This window comes from Terrapene carolina, unplaced genomic scaffold (assembly GCF_002925995.2).
Source record: "Terrapene carolina triunguis isolate 2854851 unplaced genomic scaffold, T_m_triunguis-2.0 Scaffold58, whole genome shotgun sequence".
Classification (NCBI taxonomy): domain Eukaryota; kingdom Metazoa; phylum Chordata; order Testudines; family Emydidae; genus Terrapene; species Terrapene triunguis.
Genome location: NW_020664409.1, coordinates 89,336,360 through 89,358,514, shown reverse-complemented (window position 1 = coordinate 89,358,514; position 22,155 = coordinate 89,336,360). Strand labels below are relative to the sequence as shown.

Sequence of the window (22,155 nt, the reverse complement as noted above, 5' to 3'; positions counted from 1 at the left end):
TCTTCTCTTTCATGGGCCTCCTGTTTGGCTTTTTCTTCTCTTTCATGCTGCTCTGCCTCGAGTTTTTTAATTTCAAGCAGTCTCTGATGTTTTCTCTCGTTTTCTTCTGCTTCTAGTCTGGCCAGTTCTATTTTGTTAGTTACTTCTTTGGCAGTCATTTTCCTGTTTTCTTGTGCTGGGTCACACCCTCTGCAGTTGACTGAGACTGGGATGTGTACTTAGCTCTGGCTGCTGCTGAGTTAACAGAGACTTTCTAACAAGCTACTCCCGAGGATGTAAAAAGAAAAAAAAACAATTCAGCCTGTAAATTACCTTTACCAGTTAGTTTTACTCTGCTTACAATTCAGTGATGTGCTCCTGCCAAGTCGTTCATACCGTAAAATATGCTAGTGAAACTGGCCGTGTGATTTTATTTTGGAGCTTGATAAAGTCAGTTGTTCCATCTGCTGTGGACTCAGATAATTCACCATTACATGAGAGCTCTATGAGTGAAAAAAAAGGTATATTATTGCAAAAGAATTCAGAAAAACTGCTATAGAAGTAGCCAGCCCAGTGCAAGTGCCTTTTCAGCTGCCCACAGAGCACCCTTCTCTTGCCAATGTGAAAAGGCTCCAAAAAACCAAGGTACAGGTCCAGCCCATTTGTTTCCCCTCTGATAGGGGTATGCTGAACAGGAGAGTGACCAGGAGCAAGAGCACCAAACTGCCGCCTCCTCTCCTTCCCCATGTTGCCAGCCACTCAAAAGGATTCCTCTCCTTTCCTGTACAGGCATAGGTATCCCAGAAGAGAAGTCTCACTTGCATACCTGCCAACAGCCTCAATGTAAAATACAATACACTGAAAATTTATGTAATCTTGCATTAATTTTCTATATCTTCCATACATTTGCATAAATTCAGGAAAAAAGAGACCAACTAAAAGGAGAACAGATCCCAGCATTTCATTTCTTTCCTTCCCCAGACAAGACATTTAATACTTCTTCCTTCTCACAAACAAAAGGATATCATTCTTTCTCTTCATCTCACCCAGAGGGTCTTCAACCCTTCCCTTTCTTTCTTTTGGGATAGGGACAGTGCTGGAAGGGTGAAAGTTGCAGAACTAGCATGGAGCAGTTTCTGAGTTGGCTCTCAGATACACACAGGTTGGAGGACTCTATCAGCACCTTGCCCTTTAGCTACACGGAGGGATAAGATCTCTGCTTGATGGATAGGCTGAGGCACTAGGTTGCCAGTCAGATGACGATTTCCCCATAGACCTGTAGGAAGGTATGAAAGCTGTAGTCTGTGGAGAGAAGTCTGAGTTGGCTGTTCACAGAGACAGGATTCCTCCTCTATCACTTCACAGTATAACCAGGCATGGGCCCTCTGCTAGTACTCCATGCATTACACACGTAGCTAATGTGATGCCAATTTTTAAAAAAGGCTCCAGAGGGATCATGGCAATTGCAGGCCAGTAAGCCTAACTTCACTACCAGGCAAATAGGTTGAAACTGTAGTAAAGAACAGAATTATCAGCCACACACATGAACACAATTTGTTGGGGAAGAGTCAACATGGTTTTTGTAAAGGGAAATCATGCTTCACCAATCTATTAGAATTCTTAGAGGGGGGTCAACAAGGATGGTCCAGTGGCTATAGTTTACTTAGATTTTCAGAAAGCCTGTCATAACTATAAAAGGAAGGGCAACAACCTTCCTGTGTACAATACTATAAAATCCCTCCTGGCCAGAGACACCAAAAATCCTTTTACCTGTAAAGGGTTAAGAAGTTCAGGTAACCTGGCTGACACCTGACCCACAGGACTAATAAGGGGACAAGATACTTTCAAATCTGGGTGGGGGGGAAGGCATTTGTTTGTGCGCTTTTTTTGGGGGGGTGTTCGCTCTTGAGACTAAGAGGGACCAGACATCAATCCATGTTCTCCAAATCTTTCTGCACAAGTCTCTCATATTTCAAACTTTTAAGTAACAGCCAGGCAAGGCGTGTTAGTTTTATCTTTGTTTTCTCAACTTGTAAATGTTCCTTTGCTAGAGGGTTTACCTCTGTTTGCTGTAACCTTGAACCTAAGGCTAGAGGGGGTTCCTCTGGGCTCTTTGAATCTGATTACCCTGTAAAGTTATTTTCCATCCTGATTTTACAGAGATGATTTTTACCTTTTCTTTAATTAAAATTCTTCTTTTAAGAACTTGATTGATTTTTCATTGTTTTAAGATCCAAGGGTTTTGGATCTGTGTTCACCAGGACTAATTGGTGAGGGTATACTCTCAAGCCTTTCCTTTCACCCAGGAAAAGGGGTGTAAGGACTTGGGCGGGGGGGGAAGAATTAGTCTCAAATCTGCCCAGGAAAGGGGGGGTTAGAGACTTGAGAAATATTTGGAGAAAGGTAGAGTTCCAAGTGGCTCTTCCCTAAGATTTGGAACACGCTTGGTGGTGGCAGCTTACTGTTAATCTAAGGTGGTAAATAAGCTTAGGGGGCTTTTATGCGGGTCCCCACATCTGTACCCTAGAGTTCAGAGTGGGGAAGGAACCCTGACAAAGCCTTTGACAAGGTCCCTCACCAAAGGCTCTTAAGCAAAGTAAGCTGTCATGTGATAAGAGGGGAGGTCCTCTGATGGATCAGTAACTGGTTAAAAGATAGGAAACAAAGGACATGAATAAATGGTCAGTTTTCAGAATGGAGAGAGGTAAATAGTGATATCCTCCAGGGGTCTGTATTTGGACCAGTACTATTCAGCATATTCATAAATGATCTGGGAAAAAGGGTAAATAATGATATGGCAAAATTTTCAGATGACACAAAACTACTCAAGATAGTTAAATCGAAAGCAGACTGTGAAGAGTTACAAAGGGGTTTCACAAACTTGGGTGACTGGACAACAAAATGGCAGATGAAATTCAGTGTTGTTAAATGCAGAGTAATGCACACTGGAAAACATAATCCCAACTATACATTTAAAATGATGGGGTCTAAATTAGCTGTTACCACTGAAGAAAGAGATCTTGGAGTCATTGTGGATAGTTCTCTGAAAACATCCACTCAGTGTGCAGTGGCAGTCAAAAAAGCTAACAGTTTTGGGAATCATTAGGAAAAGGGCAGATAAGAAGACAGAAAATATCATATTGCCTCTGTATAAATCCATGTTATGCCAACATCTTGAATACTGGATGCAGGTCTGATTGCCTCATCTCAAAAAAGATATATTGGAATTGGAAAAGTTTCAGAAAAAGGCAACAAAAATGATTAGGGTTGTGGAATAGCTTTCATATGATGAGATTAATAAGACTTGGACTTTTCAGCTTGGAAAAGAGATGACTAAAGGGGGGATCTGATAGAGATCTATAAAATCATGACTGGTGTGGAGAAAGTAAATAAGGAAGTATTTACTCCTCATAACACAAGAACTAGGGTTCACCAAATGAAATTAATAGGCAGCAGGTTTAAAACAAATAAAAGGAAGTATTTCTTCACACAACTCACAGTCAACCTGTGGAACTCTTTGCCAGAGGATGTTGTGAAGGCGAAGACTATAACAGGGTTCAAAAAAGCACTAGATACGTTCATGGAGGACAGGTCCATCAATGGCTATTAGCCAGGATGGGCAGGGATGATGTCCCTAGCCTCTGTTTGCCAGAAGATGGGAATGGGCAACGGGGGATGAATCATATGATGATTACCTGTTCTGTTTATTTCCTCTGAAACACCTGGCGTTGGCCACTGTCAGAAGACAGAGTACTGGGCTAGATGGACCAGTATGTCCAGTCTTGTGTTATTATGGCCATGAGCTGGTGGAGTTCTTTGACTGTAGTTTTCAGGTTTATCGGGACCATCAGTGAAAGAGGGAAAAACTCCAGAAGTTGATGTCATTCACCATTGGTCATTGAGTAACATGTAAAAAACAAACATTTTTCCAAACTGATTGCAACTTATGATGTTGGGTACATGGGATCATCACATCTGGAGGATGAAGTTTACATAGAGGAAGGTGAAATACAAGTAGAGGAAGTATCAGAGGGGTAGCCGTGTTAGTCTGGATCTGTAAAAAGCAACAGAGTCCTGTGGCACCTTTAAGACTAACAGATGTATTGGAGCATAAGCTTTCGTGGGTGAATGCTCACTTTGTCGGATGCATGACATGCATCTGACGAAGTGGGCATTCCCACGAAAGCTTATGCTCCAATACATCTGTTAGTCTTAAAAGTAGAGGAAGCTTTGCTTGATCTACAGGAGAAAGTGGTGCAAGCCTACCTTTTAAAGAGCCAGAACTCCCCTGATATCTAAAATTGCACAGATTTGAGGCTGAAGTAGGAGACTGGTGGAGCTAGGACCTAGGGATCCCATTCTAAAATAATGCAAAGAATACTTCTCTGTGTGCAAAATCCTATGGGCAAGGAATTGATTGAGAGCGGTCTTGAGCCAGGAGTCTAAGTTAGACTCTTGTCAGTTTCTGAATAGGTAGGTTTGAAATACAGAAATGTTGAAAGATGTTGAGGTCATTTTATATAAAACTTGCTTCCTTGGTTGCCAATAACATCTTGTATTAATAAAAAATTAATAAAACATGTAATTGCCTTGTGCATTTTTCTGTTTACTTAAGCAGAATGAAATATAAAAAGTAATAAAACTGGAGCAGCTAGTGTTACTTTAATTTATAATCAGTCCCTTTTCTAGTTCTGTTGTACTAGAACAGTGCTGTTCACATTTATAATGCTGCAGAAAACATTCAAGATTAAAGTTTAACTGGATTTTTTTTTTTTAATCTTGAAAATATTTCTATTCAAATGGGGTGTTTTAAACCAGTTTTTTGTAAAGCTTAATTTGGGAACTCAATTGAGTTAATAGCCATTTTGCAAATATACTTTCTCTTTGTTGTGTTAAGAGTGCAAGGAAATCTGTATTTGAATATTTTGTTTCCTAAAAGATGTAAAAGAAAATTAGTGTTACTTTCTAGTAGATGCTACTGTAATTCTGAAATGGTTCTCTACGGATTCAGTTTGCTCAGACTTGTGAAGTTCAAGGAAGTAAACATCCTCACTCTGATAACAAATGTCTGAGAGTCCTGATGTGAGGTATTCACCATATCCAAAGAGGGTAGAGCTCTTTAGTGGCTATGTATTGGAAAAAGCAGGAGATTGTAAGTTTAGAACAGAAAATATGGCTTTTGTTTGGGGAAAAAGTTCTCTAAAAGATTTAAAAAATGTGGGGACTTTTCCTGAAATCACCCACTCAGGAGCTTGTGGACTTGCTCCATCACACAACTTCTTTGGAGAGGAATATCTAACAAGCTGTGTGTTCTAGAAAGTTAAAGGTGAGGCTTAGTTGATTGCATGTGAATTAGATGAAGGAAAATCCACTGAATGGGGTGTAATGTTGAGAACTCCAGACTGTAGTTGCTTGGAAGAGGACTTTTTGAAAGTTCTGGAGCCATATTGTTGGCCGTCAAGTACAGTTACAGTGAATTTAGTTCATATGCTCTTTGGCAGTGGTTCTCAACCAGGGGCCTGGGGCCCCCAGGGGGGCTGTGAGCAGGTTTCTGGGGGTCTTCCAAGCAGGGCCAGCGTTATGCTCGCTGGGGCCCAGGGCAGAAAGTTAAAGTCCCACCGCATGGGACTGAAGGGCAGGGCCCTGAGCCCGCCACCTGGGGCTGAAGCCAAAGCCTGAGCAACTTAGCTTTGTGGGGGCCCTGTGGATTGGGGCCCCAGGCAACTGCCTTGATTGCTACCACCTAACACCGGCCCTGGCTTTTATATGCAGAAAACCAGTTGTTGTGGCACAAGTGGGCCGTGGAGTTTTTATGTTCTGTTGCGGGGAGGGCTCAGAAAGAAAAAGGTTGAGAACCCCTGTTCTTTGGTATTATACGACACCAGGATGGATAGATTTAAATCAGCAAGCAGGAAACCTTGATTTAAATAATCTATTTTAATCTTGTTTTGCATTTGTTTTCTTTATTTTCTTAAAGAAAGGTTGACTCTCATTGTTTAGTAAACCCATACAACGTATTAATTTGCAACTAAATACAGCTGTGGCACACTAAACTTGACATGTTTTGCTAACTAAGAGGATACAATATATACATGAATGTTAAGCTTATATTTGCTTAAATAAATTTATTCAGATTCTTAAGTTTAACATTTTTTGTTAGAATATAATGAATGATGTATTTTCTTTTAAGACTTCAATTTTCTTTCAAACAATTTGGAAATTGGAATGCCATTAAAATGCACGAAAATACCATTTTAAAATGCTTGTTTTAATTAAAACTATCCTTAATGTGCTGGATACATAAGAAAAAACAGTTGATTTATCAAAAGATGGTTTGCATTTAAATCAGATAAAATAAAGGAAATACCTGTAGTTAATTGAACTGACTGTTTCTGGTCACCAAGTGCCTCAAGATTTTAGAACTAGTAGATTCCATGCTCACACCTAACTGTTCATGTTTTGAAAGAAGAAAATAAGCTTTCTTGCTTTTTCAACTCTCAGTCGGTTTCTTAACTTGAATGATCTAATCGTTGAACCGAACTAGCTGAACAAACTGAAATGAAGAAGATATTCTCTGTGCACCTGCAAGGAGGCTCCTATCATCAAAAGAGTGTTTAGCACTTCAGCAAACTATGGTCCCAGCTTCTTAACTAGTGTCTTCCATCAGTGCAATAATGGAACTTTTAAAAACATATATTGCTTATTTTTTTTTGTTAATTTAGTTTAAATGATTTTAATAGATTAGGCCTTAACATATATTGGCATAATTTCGCATATAATTTTAAATAGGTTCATTTTTACCTTTTTTAAAAAAAAATCTCTTTTTATCAACCCCGCACAACACTTCAAAACTACTGAAGTTGCTGCTCACAGCACAGATCTTTCACTTTGGAAAGGTACCATCAGATGAATGAGTTGAATCTATCTAAAAAAATCTATTCAGACCTCTTTGAGACACAGTTCAACTGATTGTTGGTTCAGACAGTACTCAATAGGTGAAGTTGCCGAGTCTTTCTTTGTGTGCCTTTCCAAGGGAAACTTTCCGTTTTGAGGTGCTAGAAAATACCTTTCAAGCCCTATCTGGGCTAAAGTCTACTTCCCTTCGCAATTTGAGGCTACAGAAAAGGTGTTTTCTTCATCTTTCTTTCAGATCACACTTTAGACATACCTGTTCCTCTGGGAGAATGCTGTTTTTCTTAACTATAAATGGTATTTCTGAGGGATAAGTGAAGTCTAATTCCTTGCACTTGGTTGTGCTGCTGTTCACTTAGTGGAGCTTTTTTGCACTGTATTGAATAAAATATATTTTCCTTTTATGGACTACGACTGCTACTATTGGAGTATACAATTTTTGGGAATGTTATGCGCTTTAAGTTTTCATGAAAGGCCTTTCTGAAACATTTGTTTCAACCAGGTGTGCCTTGCTTCTTCTCCTGTCTTTGAAGATACACTCTATTGTTAAGTGCTATAGTAATCATGCCTGTGGGAAGCTGCGTGCTTGAGACACAATGATACAATGGTCAAAAATGCTGGGATTTGGGTCCCTTTCCCTGTTTAACTACATGGGTTTTCACTAGATTGACCTTGTTTATCCAAAAAATACCATTAACAGGTAAAATATGATCCTTTTATTTTTCCATCTGTAAAATTTTTGATGATGCTTTGGCTTCCTCGCACAGGTTGTGAAGATGAGTTATATTAAAAAGTACTTGGAATACTGTATGATGATCTAGAGAACTGTTAAGTATTAACATTAAAAATACTTATTTTGTATAATCAGTACACCAGTGTGTAACTGGGTATGCCTCTGGCAACAGTGTCTAAGGCAACATTTGTGTGGCATTATAGGCTTCTTATTGTTATAATATCCTTCCCCAGTCTTTCTGTTGCCTTCAGTTGTGGTTTCCTAGTTTCCTTTCTTTTGAGGACGGATAAAACAGAATGAAGTTTTAAACAGAGCATTTGCTCCACAGCAAACTTTACAAAGATCTGACTGTACTTATTTTTTCTGACCTGGTAGTCATCCAGAGGGTGGCAGTACTTTATGCCTCAGGGCCATTCTTGCATGGCTTGAAGCTTATTGGTACAGTGCTCCCTGATAGCTGATCCTCATGGAAGCAAAAGGCCTCAATGAACTGTGAGCTGTAAGGACATGGGCGTCTAATAGGCAGGGGAAGGCTGAGACTGCCCAAACAGCCCCGTGTGGCCCCACCTAAGCGCCGTCCGGAGGTGCCCTCCCGTCTTGTTGCTAGTTGGCCCCAGCCCAGGTAGGCTGCTCCTCTTCCAGGAAGGGAAGCCTGCTGAGGCTAGGGTGCCTGGGACTTGGGATAGCTGGGGCTGCCCAGTGCTGCTGGACTGGGGGGGAGCCCCTCCAGGGCTGGGGGGGGGGGAGGGGCTGTGCGCTGCCCACCACTCCGGGGCTGGGAGCCGTGTAGTATCTGGTGCTCTGGGGATATGTAAGAATTCCCAAAGTGTACCCTTCACTTTGTGGCTTAACTGTGTTGGATTGTCTGTACTGTATTAAATCGGGGGGAAAGGTTTTAATAGGGCAGAGGCCTGCCCATTCCAACAACTGGCAAGCTAGCTGCCACTTATCTTGGGGGAGCTAATGCTCAGCACTTGTTTGCAAAAAGGAAAATTTGCAACAACTTCCTATTGTCAATGCCATTTCTGTTCTACTGGTGTTAGTGCTGGGAGAGTCCTGTTGTAGACAGAGTTCCATATACTGCCAGAGTTCTAAGCACTGTCACTGTTCAGGTTCTGTCCAGGGCTAGGTATTTGGGACCTTGGTAATGGTGGACTGATTAAGTCTATCAGTCAATTTTGTCTTTTTCCCTATCCATGATCAAGTTGTTGTGGGATTCTACAATCCTGACCTTTTTTTGTCTTGTCTTTTGGAATTAGAGCTTGCCGTTTTCGGGTCTCACTTAAATTTTCCCCACCTGCCCATTTGTTGTTCTTGGCCTTAAGTGAACTTAAATAGGCACAACCATTTAAAAAGTTTTTACAGAAAGAAAGTTACTCTGGATTTCCCGCTTCTCTTCAATATTTCTTGCTTCCCCAAATGTGTCGCCACAATTTGCTTCCTTTCTAAGGAGCACTGGAGACTTCAATTTCTTAATAAATCCATTGGTGGTTGGCAATAGGGGGTTGCTTGCCCGGGACCAGTTAGTGTAATGCAATTTAGCATCCTTTTAACTACCAGATCTCTCCCAAAAGAGGGTCTTTGATTATATTTGAACTAATTGTCTTAAATCAGTTTCTCATCTTTTCCTCTCTGACAAGATGGTCAAGGGTGTAACATTCTCTTCTGTTCTGTTTTTGGTTCAGGAAGCCTTAGGACACCTTTGTAGGCCTGTGGCTATTCACTAGTAGGAAATTGGTAATTTGAAGGGTGAACAAAAAACCTGACTTTTTTTTATGGAAAAAATAAGAAAAGGGGGATTTTTTATTTAAAGTGGATGTTTTTAATTTTATTTTTTTTCTTTTTCAAAGTAAACCTATTTAATAATATAACATTCACCATTTTCTAACATACTAAAATGTACAGTTAATAAGAATATGAAAATATTAAACTATATATATGTAAGCAATTATATAGTTATAGTGTACCAACCTAGGCAGCAAAAAGATGTACCAAAAGGCTCTGTTTAACTGTAAATCAACATATTTTAATGTTCTATAACCAGTGAGAATGCATCTTTATTTAGAAAATAATTAAAGTACCAATTAAAAAAGTTGATTAAAATTGATGATATAAATCAAGACTTTCCACTTTCTTCTTTATTTAAATCAGTCCAGCCTGGTAATTTGGGAGCATGTAAATGGCTCCTGGGGATCTGGCTTTTTGAGAGGCGAATTGTGGGAAGGATGGTGTGTTTCACTAGACTCCCTGCTCTCTGAGGTTAAACACAGTCCCCACCCCAACTTGCCCCCCAAAGAGCACGATGCCTAAGAGCCACTTACATGTTCCAAAATTACCAGGTTGGAGCAATTTAGTAGTCATATCCAGCTTTTTTCCATCCCCCCACCTAGTCATCTTTCTATTTCATTAGTCTGCTTATTACTATAGTAGTTGAGTGCCTCAGTTATTAATGGATTTTATTCTCTCAGCATGTCTGAGAGGTAAGGAAGGATTTATCCATTTTAAACATTGCAACTGAGTTACAGGGTGGATTTAAGTATCTTGTACAGGAGGTGTGTGGCTGAACCAAGAAATAAACTCACATCTCCCGACTCCCAGTCCAATATTTTACCCACAAGACCATGCTTCGTCCCATTGGAAACATACTTGTTCTGTGTGGGAATTGCTAGTTTATATCTCATCAGTCATGAATCTGTGCTCTGAGGGCACAGAAATAACTTTACCCTGACTGAATTTCTGCATTTAGGTACAACAGTTAACCAAAATAGCTGCCTTTAATTGCTCAATGCTTCCTGTCATTCAAAGACGAAGGAACATCTGCAATTGAGAAGCAAAAATCCAATTATAGTAAAATAATTTTATCTACCATCTCCACTCCACTTGCCCCCAATTAACCGGAACTCCCTCTGATCTGAACCACAGTTCTATCTCCTGCTGAAAATCCACACTTTTTAAATGTGTCCACAATATTTTGGTGAACAAGGCTGTGTTGGATCATGTACGCGTATTTCTGTGTTGACACACCAATTTGCCAGTTACAGGTAGTTGGCAAGAGTGCACCAGGTAGTGATGTGGCCATGTTTAAGCTACTTTTAATACATTCTGCATTGCACACCTTGAGAATTCAAAATTGTAGATAAGATGCAGTTGACAAAAAAAATCCTGAGAAGTAGACAGTTTATCATCAAATCTTTCATAGGCTTGTTCAGGACTCCTTCACAAACTGTTCTAATGGTTGTAATAGAAAAGGGGTCTGCTTCTTTTGATAGTTGAACTTCTAAGTCCTTTGCATACTTGTTCGTTTCTTTGTTGACCTATCAAAAATTTTTTTTAAGATGGTTTTTATGCCCTAGAATGTATAGAAATGTTGGTATCAAAATTTGCTCCATCTGTCCATAATGAGTTGTGTAACACATTTGAGTAAAGACCTTTTGCATGCTTCTGATCCCACCCCTGTTGCCCAGTGCTTTGCACAATAATCTGTGAATTCTGAATCTGGTTCCTGAGAGGAAACTAATATTGATACTATAATGGTCACACAACTGCAGGCATGCATTTGTTCACCAAAGTTGCATGTGTATTGCTTGATAGCTTTTCTGGCCAGTGCTTCCAAGGAATGTGTCCTTTATTATTCCATATCAGTCAATGGTAACATTCCTTTTAAAAGGGTTAGATAAATTACTGTTAGCCTTGGACTGCACCCCAAAAAATACAGAGCTCATTTGTCCCTGAAGACTCACCCAAACATTTTCTTAGTAACCAGAAATACTGTTAAAGACTGTTGCTTTTCTTTCAAATACTTTAGTTTTTGTTTTATATTTTAACTTTTACTTTTAAAAAAAATAATCCACCCAGTTTATTAGAACATTGGGTGGCATACAATTTAATAATAATAATAAAAAAAAATATCTGGGGAAACAGTCTTACATTAAAATCTCCATTAGGGGGCACTCTTACCCAGCTTACAAGAATCAGAGACTAATTTATTTTCTCAGCCATGAAACCCAGGGCTTGCAAAAAAAAAAAGGGAAAAACTATTTTCATCTGATAAGGTTCAGATACCGTTTTATACAACTGAATTCCTAAAATATGTTATAAAGTGCATTGAATTAAATACAGATCCAATAACTCACTGTCTCTTTTTTCAGCAGACTAAATCAGTTTAATACTGCAGGTGCTGAAGAACTATATAGATCAGGATTTTTTGCTTCAAAGATTTGTGTTAGAAGCAGAACAGCAGCTTTCCTCTCTGTTTAGCAAGCTTTTTCTTTTCAGCAGATTTGACTCTATCAGTGACTGAGGTAGAGAGGGAAACATAATCCTTAACATGGATCTTCTCAGAACAGCTCATTTAAATAGGCTTTATCCCAGCAAAGGCTGCTTATGTAGCTTTTAAAATTGTAAGCAAACAATTATTTTTCCGGGTAGCTAGTGTTACATGAAATATATACACACATTCCTTTATTAATGCATTGCTGGACTTTCAAGGCTATAGGGACAGTACTAAAAGTGATGGAGCAATCTTGATGCTCAGCATTTAATTCAATGGTATAAAAATGGAGCATGTTTTGCTTTTTGAAGCACCACGCAGATTTGTTACGTGATCTGAACATTAAGTTACCTGATCTGAGTTGCATTATGATTTTGTTGTAGCACCTAGTTGTAAAATGTTTTTTAAAAACATTTCACTATTTTTCCTGTCTTTTGTTCATTTTTAAAGAAAAGGCCAAAATGTGCCACCAAGGAACTTTCTTTAAAAGCATGGAAACTCTTCCACTCTCCCCTCTCTCACACCACGACAGACACTAAGATATCGGTCTGGGCTTTCATTTGTTTTTACTTCAAAGAATTTTTATGAAGGTGTGCCACTTTAGCTAAATGCTTGCTAGTAGCACTCCAGTTATCAGTTGCTGAGCACATTGTTGGTGTTTTTTAAAAAAACAACTAATTGTAGTGTAGTCCTCAAAGGGCAGGTATGGAAGTGTCATTCCTTGAGAAATTTTAAATGAACAAAACTAAGAAATGTACTTACGCATTCCTCGGTGGTCGTGAGATATGCTAGAGGAACTAGTACATCTTTTCCATCTTCAGTTTGCTTCTGTCGTTTGAACCATTGCAATATATGCAAATTTTTTTTTTTTTTTTTTTTTTTTTTTTAAGCTAGCAGGTCCTCATTTTTTAGTCTGCTTGTTCCAGCTCAAATGAATTTTTCTAGTAGTCATAAGTATGACATATGATCATTTAGTTTACTCTGTGGATACTTTCTGCATTTTATAACTCGCTTATATTAAGACAAATATACTTGTTAAAAATCTTCCAATTCTAGATGGCCAACAATATTAACCTAAAACAACATCACCTGTCACTGTCCAAATATGCCATTATACATTTCTTAATTTATAAAAATCTTTTTTTGCCAAAATTGATACATAAAACCTGGTTTGGAGAAATTAAAGCATATACTGGAGAACTTAACAATTTTTAGAAACATGAAGGCATACAACTAGAGTGTCTTGAATTATGGCATAAATCCTCTGGGTATTGTATCTGCATTGTTATTCATGGCTGTATTTTGAAAATGTTAAACATTTACCACTTATTGATTTACTGCTGAACATTCAGGGTTATGAATTTGTAGATTATTCCACACTTAAGTTACTCTCATCAGTTATGAACAGTCTGAGGTTGATGAAATGAAACTTTAAAATCAAACATACTTCATGTTTAGTTTTGGGCAACTAAAGAACTTAAAATTGAAATATGTCAGGTTAAAACTCAGAAGTATGAAATATCAATCTGATATTTTAATGACTTCACTCTTAAATCCTGTTGTATTTAAGCTCTGGTAATATAGCAAAGAATGTAAGTCTGATATGCTTGTTTCTATTTAAAAAGTAGAGACATAAAGGAGTGTTTTCTTATTTTGTATGTTATGCCATGTATATTTTGTGAAATTCACAACATTACTGTGAATATGTGGAAAAGGTTAAATTTATTGTGAGTTTTTTTTTCCAAAGGGGTTTTTCCTAGTTCTTTCTTTGCACCCCGAAATCTGAAGTGCTGCGGTTCAGAAGAAAGCTTAGATACAGCAAATAGACTACTCTGAGATTTGGCAATTATGGGCACACATTTAATTTGTTTACTTTCCAAAATCTAAAGATGTAATCCCGAAATCACAGGTCTTTAATAGTTCAAGTGTTAGGCTTTTGCTTTTGAACAGTAATAACTTTATCTTATCTGATATCTAACAGATATGTTTTATTGATTTTTAGGCTAGTATCAAGCTAAATATTGAACCAGTTTGGCACTAAAAATCCTTAACATGCAAAGGAATAAATTAGTCAATGAGCTTTGTTTCCTCATCAGCTTTATCCATTATTTCCTGTCTGTATCTGCTTCCGACTCTTCTTTTTACTCTTTATTTTCTCAGAATGATGGCAGCTTTATTAGGCTCAATGTTTTTCATACTAACTATGTTTTTATGAACAATCTTCCTTAACATACTCTTATCTTCCTTCGCTGTCTTATAAAAAGGTTGATGATATTATCAGTTGTAGTAAAGTTTCACCATCCTAGCTTTGTACCCCCTCAGTTTTTTAGGTAAATTCTTCACAGCTATGGAAATTACTTCCATTCTAGAGTTAATTGCCCTGGATCATTCAGTCTGCAAATTTTTTTGTTCATATCAATGGTGGGTTGCTGTGTCCTGTTTCTAAGGCTGATTGCTTGCAGCCTCTATGGTCCCTTGTAGCTTTGGTCCGTTATCTTGGGTCTCTTGGTTCACTTGTTCTTTTGGCAAACTTTGTCAAGATATGATTGGAGTACGAGGTTTAGAGTGAGCTTTTTATTTCTCTGCCCCCCCCCCATTTTAAATATTTAGCCATATCCTTCCCTGAAGAATGTTAAATTAAAAGAAGCATAGAGAAGGACAACAGAATGAACATGGTCCAGTAAATACATTCAGATTTGCTAAACAACTATTATGGTCTATAAATGGGCAAGGTGTAAAATAAAAAGAGACATTATTTAGGCTTCAATAAAGAAGTATAACTTTGAGTGATAGGATGAAATGAAGAGGGAAAATCTAGATTGAATGTTTGAAAGTTTTCCTCAGACTTTGTCTAGGGCTGGTGGACATTGGAGTATTGCTGGCGTTTCTTTGACTTTTTGGGGTGGCCTTTGGTTAACTGTCAACTAAAATATTTTTAAAGCTTTAAAAAAGTTGTCCATGTCCCCTGAAGGCACTATAATGGGCACATATTTATAAATCAGGAAAATCAATGTTCATGAAGCCATAAATTGCCTAGAACAGTATCATGTCGGTCATGAGATGCTGGCTAGTTAGTCACTGTTCATATTGATGAGGTTCCCAAGAATAAGAGGCTCGAGAAACTCCTAACATTATGCCAGACAAGAACTCATGCAAAATTATTTCCATTACTTCATTTGATTGGTGAGGAGGGGAGAGTTTAAATTTTTGTGGTTATAACAAATTGTATTGTAAAGTTTGAAAATAGCAAGGTTAAAAAGGAAAGGTTTTAGATGCATGAATAAAATCCGAGTGAAAAACTCATGCCTGGTACAAGCATTATTAGATGCTTTACTAACAACATTGTTACATATGCTTCATCTGGAAATCTATAACTAAGAAGCCTACATATGAGAATAAAAAAGAAACTGGGGAATATTTGGAAATTTCAGTGGATTGTTAATACTTTCACGTTTACTAAGTCTTCCCTATAATTAAATGTACGCATCAGTATATCTTTGCTTTTCTCCTTTAAAATTAGGATTGCCTGGATATTTCAGTAGTTAAGTAGTGGAAGATATGCTATTAGACATGCTGTCCTTAAATGTATGCAATTTGAAGCATTCCACAAGCTGTACTGGACCTCTGTACAAATGCATAATCTAGACAAAACTACAGTAACATACCCATTTTACAGCTGGAGAGACTGAGACGCATGTATTGCTTCAGGTCCAAGATTACAAATAAAATTGGTCATGGTGCTAGGAATAGAATTCAGGAGTACTGACTCCAGTCCTTGTTGTTACCAAGAGAACACACTAACACAGCCATAAGGACAGAAGGAAGTAGAATGTGTATCTGTAAAGATTGCCACTTTCCGCATAATCTCTCCTTATTCTATGATGGATGGCTTTATGTCTGAAATAGCTAAATGGGTATTGCTAAGTCTAATGGTAGTGAAGACTATATTGAGACATTGTCCTGATGTATCTTTCCAATCAAAGACTACAGACATGGTCATTGCTGTGGTCTATTAAGGTGATACATGTCGTAGCAAAAAAGTTGGCAGAATTTGAAGAAGTATGAACTATTTTTAAGCTATATTGGAATGTGCTCGTGATAATATATAAAGAGGGAATCTGGTCTATGTATGTATAGAAGTGAATGAAGTACTAAATTTATTTACTAATTTGAAGCTGTATAATGGACAAGACTGGATGGGTGGGAAATAATTTCCAAGAGAACAAATTTGTTTACAAAATGTCAAAGGCTTTTAAAATTGTGGAGACGTTTGTTGTGCGAGGATGTCACTGCAGTATGCAGAATACTTGTCTGTCAATTTACTGCTTGCTGAGGGATAACACATATCAGCCTGGCTTCTTTTGTTCTACTAGCTTAAACTACTTGAATTCATGCTGAATTAATATAGTTGGAAAATCCATAAATTGAGATCAGCTATTTACTCTTTGGTGTAAGGCTTTTATTTTTCTAATCTTAAAACAGTCATGCTTTTAACTCTTAGGGATATCAGGTTTTATTTTTGAAAGTAAGATAAAATTCTTGGTGCATAAATTTGAAAAAGTAGACCATAACGTTACATTGTTTTCTTGTAGTAATGGAAGCTGAGAGATGTTTTAAAGACAAACAAAAGACAGAACATGCTCTTTAGAACCTAAATATGTACCTCAAAGGACATCTGCTAAGTATAATTTAACCATTGCTGGCGTAGTTCTTTCCATAATATGGTTTATTCATCACTCGTGTTGTTTCTGACTTTGTCACTATGGCTCATGGTAATTTCCCAATGTGAATTCAGTCACTCTTGATTGCCAGTTTTTCAGTTCTACCTTTCTGTCTTGTAAAACAATGCCTAAATAGGCACAAAATACACAACTTTTTTGGTGGCCATATCAGCCATGTGAGTTTGCTATGAAATGTGTTGTAAATTCTGCAAATTCAGTAAGTCTGGATTTCATTTTTTTTTTCCTTTTAAAAAAAGGTACATTAAATGGGAAAAAATATAAATGCAATAGTGAGAATTCAGGTTCTGGTTACTTATGCCTGTTAACACGCTGTTTATTGTATATAAATTCAGCCACGTTGTACATCTTGCAGCTTTTATAGTGTACACTAATAACATGGATGAGTGAAGGTTGCAGACATAGCCCTGACATTTAGAACTTCCTGACTTCTTATTGCTTGATAGTTCAAATGTACTGTTGCATTATTAACTTTTTGCTTTTAAATCTGTTTTTATAAAAACTTGTTCAGAAATAGCAGTATAATTGAAACTACATTTGTTTTGTTATGCCTTAGTAAACAGGAAAACAGGTTTATCTAAATATTTTAAAATTATTGCAAGAGATACTTACACTTTAATTGTGGATTATCTCCATCTATGAAAGGGAATGGAGTTTTCAGAATGCTCCTCCATTACCACTGATGACTTGCTAAAAGCAGTAACTTCCTACTGCCCCATACCACAATCTTATTTACTAATAGAGTAATTGCTGTTTAACACTGAAGCTGTAGAAAGTTCCCATAATTATTGATTTTTTTTATCTTAATCCAATTTGTGCCTATCAAAGATAGATGAGGTGGTAAAAGACAGAACTGTAGAAATGAGAACTTGTTAAAAAATAAAGCTTTTCCTTTCTTAGCTCATTCCAGCTGCTGAATTCTACTTAAAAACAAATCCTAGCCCTCCAGTCAGTTTCAGAGAAAAAGACTGTTTATATACTAGATTTGTCACTGAGAGTGTTAACCATCTGTCCTGGTCAACCATATTAGATGATTTAAAAACCTCAGTTAGCTGCAGTGTCAAAATATTTCTTACTAATTCTCTAGATGTTTTTGTTTGATAAAGTGGATTAAATAAAACTGAGTTGGACTAGTACAGCATTGACACAGTAGATCAGAAATTAATCAAATTGTAGTTGCTTTGTCAAAGTTATTGAACACAGTTGCAAAAATGTAGTTTACGCAGATACTGGTTTAATTCAGAATTAAAAAATCTATAGCTGAGTGATTTAAATGCAAAGGTTTACCAGAATCGGTGGTAGTTCTCCATGCTAAATAGTTGAAAATATGACTTAACTGTACTTTGTTGATAAAACACAGCATGTGAAGCTTACCACTAAGTGTCCTCCGTAGAGTACACGGTATGGTTAAACAGTGTATTGTATAATGTTTCTAGTCAGCTGTGACTGCGACCTGGCAGTACAGAATGAAAGAAGACAGCCGGAGAGGGGAAATGAATAAGTTGTAAGGAATCTGTTTGGACGCTGGGTGCCACTCCTGGAACGTTTTGAGTAGCTAAAGAGCATTTCTTTTACATCAAAACAAAAAGCTCTCTTAAAAATGAAGGTCTTTGTTACTTGTAAAATTTTGGAAGTGTGCACCCTTTGGGTGTAATGGTTCATATGGTTAAAACATAGACCACTAAACCTCAGAAGGAGTGAATAAGTCATCAGGGCTGGCATTTTTTAAGTGTTTTCTGGTTTCAGCCAGGTCTCCACTATGGACCTATATCGGTATAACTAGGTTGCTTAGGGGTGTGAAAAATCCATACCCTGGAGCGACATACTTTTACCAACCCAACCCTCTGTATAGACATCGCTTTGTCAGCGGGAGAGCTTGTGCTGTCAATAGAGCTACCACCTCTTGGAGAGATGGATTAGCTGCGCTGATGGGAGAAGCTCTCCTGTTGGCATAGTAGCATCTTCGCTAAAGCGCTACAACAGTGCAGCTGTGACACTGTTGCACACATGAAGACAAGTCCTTTCTTCGCTTCTAATCTAAGACTTAGGGTACGTCTATACTTACCCACTGGTTCGGCGGCAAGCAATCGATCTTTTGGGATCGATTTATCGCGTCTTGTCTAGACGCGATAAATCGATCCCGGAAGTGCTCGCCGTCGACGCCGGTAATCCTGCTCCGCGAGAGGAGTAGGCGGAGTCGACGGGGGTGCCTGCCTGCCGCTTGTGGACCCGCGGTAAGTACCTTTAAGTTCGAACTAAGATACTTCGACTTCAGCTACGTTATTCATGTAGCTGAAGTTGTGTATCTTAGTTCGAACTGGGGGCTTAGTGTGGACCAGCCCTAAGTCTCTAAACAATTGTTCTGTTACTATCTATCATTCTTGTGCATGGTGCTGTACAGACAGATAAGAAAAGATGACTGTCCTAAGGGTTTTATAAAGCTCAATAAAAGATGGTGATATTGGGGAATGGAAAGTGGAAGTGAATAACAAGAAGAAAATGTTGCTTTTGGGAGAGTGTTATACAAGGTGTATAAATGGTCTGTGCTTTATGCTTCTTTGTTACAATACATATTATTTATAATTGGGTGCCAAGACAGAAATAGTTAGCATTGGTGGAAAATTAGCTAAAAGAAGGAAGTTAAAATTGAACAGTCTGAGGTCAGTTAACTCACAGGATAGGGAGCTCCAGATGGAAGTCTGGTATGATGAAAAGAGGCACCAAGTTCTGACTATGAGAAGACAAAAAGAACATCAAAGGGAGAAGAATGGAGAAAGGGGTAGCTAACAAAAATGGAGAGTAGGAGTGGTGAGCTGAGATGTAAGTAGGAAAAAGTTGTTTTTTGTAGGCTAATGTATTTGTCCTAAAAGCTGCATAGTTTTCAAACAAAGAGGCAGAGACCAATATATATTACTATGGTAGTGCCTAGAGGCACCAATCAGGGTCCCATTGAGGTAGGCACTGTACAAACATATACGTAGACACAGGGTACAATTTTTAAAAGTGACTTAGGAATTTAGAGACCTAAATGCAACTGACTTTCAATGAGACATAAGGACACAATTTCAAGTGTCCTGCATCCTATTTTCAAAATGACTTAGGAACTTAAGAGCCTAAGTCATTTTGAAAATGGGATGTAGGACATTTGACATTTTGCCTTTTGTCTCATTGAAAGTCAATGAGATTTAAGAGTCTAAATGCCTTAATCTCTTAAAAATGGAACCTAGGTTCTTAGATTTAAGCCTTATTATCACTTTTGAAAACTTTACCCACAGTCCCTTCCTCGCAGAGCCTTGAAGTTGGGGGCCAAGACATTAACTTTTTAAGGGGGGAGGAGACAGGATGCTAATTCAGTGCTTCCCAAACTTTAACAACTTGTGAACCCCTTTCACTAAAATGTCAAATCTCGTGAACCCCCTCCTAAAAATGAATATTTCCAAGGATTTTCTCCTTTACCTGAGTATAAATTATAAAAGCAGTGATCTTGGAAATATAAAATTTGTTTTGATGACATGCTTATTACACACTATTTATTATTATTATTTATCATTACAGTATTTTTATTACATTATGAAAACGGCAACACTCTTCCAAGATCTCACTTTCGTAGCTTGTATCACTTTGAGCCTGTTATAAGACAAGGCTGCTATGTTTCATCAAGGAGTATCAGATGTGAAACCAGCATGAAGGTATTTAAGAAGCCAACGTAAAGAGTTCCTCCTACACAAGCATTCATGTCTTGAGCAGTCCAGGCAAACAATGCACATTACAACAAAGCTTAAACTTGTTCTTCATAATAATTTTAAAAACTATACTAGCTGCCTATTTAATTTTAAAAACAGCAAAAAAATATCCACCTCTCTTTCCATTTCTTATAAGGAGTCTTGAAGTTTAAATCTCCTCAGTGTGATAGATATGCTTGCTTTGATCTCCTTAGCTCTTGGAAGTCCAGGGGCTCCGGGCTGCTGGCCCCATGGGGTCCCTAGGGCCAGCTCTGTCCACCATTAGGGAATTTTTTCCGGAGAACCCCCTGTAACATTTCACGAACCCCAGTTTGGGAACCACTGTGCTAATTGAAGGTGCTCAGGTTGCAGGGTAACATGGCTAGAGTGAGGGAAGAAGAATGTTTGACAAAATGCTACTTTGGAATGAACAGAGAGGTAAGAAACAAATGTAGCAATCCTAATATTTGCATTTTCTCTTAAAATGGCATTTCTGAGAACAGGTCACTTATCCAAAATGTTTCTCACAGTGAATATCTAACTGAAGCCTCCAAATCACTTTCCTCTTTATGATGTTTCAAGTGGAACATTAATGGATCTGAAAGAGATGTGTTCTGTATAAAAATAATTATAATCACAAATGCCAAGTCAAGTCGTCATGTTTGTTTTATATGCCTGCCTTCATACCTTGAACTTTATTCAAAACTCAACCTAGAAAAAGGAAAGCGGTAGAAAATATTGACAAAGGTACCTTTTACTTAAAATGTCTAAAACTTGCAGACATAGGTCTCCTAACGAAGTTGCCATTACATGTTTTTGTGTTTTGACTTTTGTAGCTTGTTGGGACAAACACATTAGCCCACACAAAACTATGGCAAGCATGAGTCATCTGGTACCTCCCTAGTAATTAGTGCAGCCTTATGTAGATAATGAATAATACAAAGCCACAGTGGTTTCTATGGTTTTGCTAACAGTGGCAAAAGACTTGACTTCTAAAATAGTTTTTTTCCTTCAAACTTTCTTTGGGCAAAGTTGTCTTACCAGAAAGCTCCAGAAACATAAGTAGAGCCATAACTGGAGGATTTAATAACAAAACCTTCTTTTGTTGACACCAGGAAATCTATTAAATGGAGCAGTTGAAGTAATGAGTACCATATATGATAAGCCAGAGCCACCTGGGTTTTATTAGGCTGCTTGATGCTTTGATCACAATATTATTTCAAGACATGTCTGTTTAAATTGCTAAGGTTCCTTGTCATCTCTGTGATTTAGACTTTAATTCGATGTAATTCAAAGAGGGATTACAAAAAGGAAGACCCAGTTCTAGCCAAAAGTAAATTCTGAAGAGGTGCAAGTTCAACAGCTAGGCTAACCTTGAAACAAGAAAACCTGTTAAACACAGCTTTTAGCTTGTGACTACAGCAGTTAATGGTCAAGTTCAACTGACTTGGTGTTTCTTTTCAGCCTTCCGTGTTTTGGCTCCTATTTGGTTTCTAGTCAAATATTTAGGAAGCACTAATACAAAAGTCAGAACACTTGGACCCTTCTATGAATGAGAACCTGTGCCTGCTAACAGATCAGTGAAGTTCGGGGTTACTTTTGAATACAGTTTATCTCTTGCCTTCAAGAAAATTGTTTTGACACAGCCTTCTATACAAAGGAAAATTTTGCCACCCTGTCCACAATGGCTAGATAATTTACAAGATCTGTACCTTTGGTTGGTTGGTACGACTGAGGGAACTGTCTTACCTGATAGTGGCTTTGCATTTACGCTGCTGGTAGCATTTAAGCTAGATGCGT

General features: G+C 37.9%; 1 protein-coding gene across 1 annotated transcript in view; it reads left to right on the top strand.

The window, feature by feature from the left end:
• The window catches only part of EIF3H (eukaryotic translation initiation factor 3 subunit H), a 135,017-nt gene that overhangs the window by 34,510 nt on the left and 78,352 nt on the right, over window positions 1-22,155 (top strand). The window lies entirely within an intron of this gene.